Here is a 2,632-nt window from a genome sequence, read left to right as displayed (position 1 = left end):
ATTTGGAGCTGGATCTTACTATATTCCCCAGGCTGGTCTTAAATGCCTGAGCTCAAGCGATCCACCTGCCTCAGCCTCCCAAAGTGCTGGGATTACTGCTCTAATCTTTATTATTTATTTTCTTCTACTGGTATGGGTCTGATTTGCTCTTATTTTCTAGTTATTTAAGATGCACTAATAGGTTATTTAGTTGAGTTTTTCTACTTTTTTGATATGAGGGCTTATTGGTATAAACTCTCCTCTTAGTACTGCTTTCACTGTATCTCGTAAGTTTTAGTATGTTGTATTTCTATTTTATTTGTTTCAAGAATTTTTTTATTTTCTTCTTCATTTCTTCATTGACTCACTGGTAATTCAGGAGCATATTGTTTAATTTCCATGTGTTTGTGTAGTTTCCAAAGCTTTTTTTTTTTTTTTTTTTTTGTTTTATTCCATTGTGTCAGACAGTCTTGCTCTGTTGCCCAGGCTGAAGTGCAGTGGCACAGTCATAACTCACTGCAGCCTTAAACTCCTGGACTCAAGCAATCCTCTTGCCTCGACCTCTTGAGTACCTGGGACCACAGGCATGTGGTACCCACCTGGCTAATTTTTTAAAGTTTATTTTTGGCTGGGCACAGTGGCTCATGCCTGTAATCCCAGCACTCTTGGGAGGCCAAGGTGGGCAGATCAATTGAGGTCAGGAAATTGAGACCAGCCTGGCCAACATGGGGAAACCCTGTCTCTACTAAAAATTGGAAAAATTAGCTGGGCGTGGTGGCACGCACCTGTAATCCCTGCTATTCAGGAGGCTGAGGCAGGAGAATCACTTGAACCTGGGAAGCAGAGGTTGCAGTGAACCGAGATTGTGCCACTGCACTCCAGCCTGGGTGACAGAGTGAGACTCTTTTTCAAAAAATAAAAAGTTTATTTTTATTTTATTTATTTTTTTTGAGATAGTGTCTCACTCTGTTGCTCAGGCTGTGGTGCAGTGGCCTAATCACAGCTCACTGTAGCCTCGACTTCCCAGGCTCAAATAATCCTCCTGCTGCCTCAGCTTCCCAAGTAGCTGGGACCACAGGCATGTGCCACTACACCTGTCTAATTTTTTTTTTTTTTTTGGCAGATATGGGGTCTCCCTATGTTGCTCAGGCCACTCTTGAGCTCCTGGATTCAGGTGATCCTCCCACCTCAGCCTCCCAAAGTATTGGGATTACAGGCGTGAGCCATCATGCCTGGCCAGAATTTCCTCTTGTTGATTTCTAGCTTTATTCCATTGTGGTCAGAGAAGATACTTAATATGATTTCAGGTTTTTAAAAAATGTTAAGACTTGTTTTGTGCCTAAACATACCGTTTATCCTTGAGAATGGTCTATATGCTGAGGAGAATGTGTATTCTGCACTTGTTGGATGCAATGTTCCATAAATATCTATTGGGTACATTTGGTCCATAATGCAGATTAATTAAGTCCAATATTTCTTTCTTGATTTTCTTTCTGATCTGTCCAGTGCTGAAAGTGGTATGCTGAAGTCTCCAGCTGTTATTATATTGGGGTCTCTCTCTTTTTCTTTAGGCTAATAATATTTGCTTTATATATTTGGGTACTCGAATGTTGGGTGCATATATATTTACAGTTTTTATATCCTCTTTCTGAATTGATCCCTTTATCATTACATAATGATCTTCTTTGTCTCTTTTTATAGTTTTTGGCTTGCAATTTATTTTGCCAGATATAAGGATAGCTACTCATGTTCTTTTGGTTTCCATTTGCATGGAGTACCTTTTTCCATTCCTTTATTTTCAGCCTGTGTGTATCTTTATAGGTGAGATGGTAGTCTGTGTGTGTCTTTATAGATGAGGTGTTTCGTTTCTTTTCTTTTCTTCCTTTGAGTGTGTCTTTAGAGATGTGTTTCTTTTCTTTCCTTCCCTCCCTCCTTTCCTTCTTTTCTTTTCTTCTTTGAGACAGGGTCTCCCTCTGTCGCTCAGGCTGGAGTACAGTTGCATGATTGCAGTTCACTACAGCATTGACTTCCTGAGTTCAAACAGTCTTCCTGCCTCAGCTTCCTGTGTAGCTGAGACCATTGGTGTGTGTCACCATGCTGGGCTAAATTTCAGATTCTTTGTAGAGACAGTGTCTTTGTTGTCCAGGCTGATTTTGAACTCCTAGACTCAAGTGATCCTCCTGCCTCATTCCTCCCAAAGTGCTGGGACTGCAAGCATGAGCCACCACACCTGTCCAAAGTGTGTTTATTGTAGGCATCAGATCATTGGGTCTTTTTAAAAATTCATTTTGCCACTCTCAGTCTTTTGATAATCAGTGTTCTTATTGATAAGTAAGGACTTATTCCTGCCTTTTGTTATTTTTTTTCTGGTCTTCTCCTTCCTTCTTTCCTTCCTGTATTCCTTTTTTGTGAAGGTGATTTTCTTTGGTGGTATAATTTCTTGTTTTCCATTTTTTGTATATCGTTAAGTTTTTAGATTTGAGGTTACCATGAGGCTTGCAAATATCATCTCACAGCCCATTATTTTAAACTAATGACAACTTAATACTGACTGCAAAAACGAACAAGCAAAGAGAAAACTAATACTTTATGCTTTCACTTTATACTCCTTGCATTTTTAACTTTTTGTTGTTTCTTTTTTTTTTTTTTTTTT

General features: G+C 39.2%; 1 protein-coding gene across 6 annotated transcripts in view; it reads left to right on the top strand.

Annotated features, from left to right (window-relative positions):
- The window catches only part of PHTF2 (putative homeodomain transcription factor 2), a 169,337-nt gene that overhangs the window by 57,099 nt on the left and 109,606 nt on the right, over positions 1-2,632 (top strand). The gene's annotated exons all lie outside the window — the stretch shown is intronic.

The sequence above is a fragment of the Cebus imitator genome, unplaced genomic scaffold (assembly GCF_001604975.1).
Source record: "Cebus imitator isolate Cc_AM_T3 unplaced genomic scaffold, Cebus_imitator-1.0 Scaffold26, whole genome shotgun sequence".
In the NCBI taxonomy this organism is placed as follows: Eukaryota; Metazoa; Chordata; class Mammalia; order Primates; family Cebidae; genus Cebus; species Cebus imitator.
Note: the sequence above shows the minus strand (reverse complement) of the source record. Positions and strands in the feature narration are given on the sequence as shown.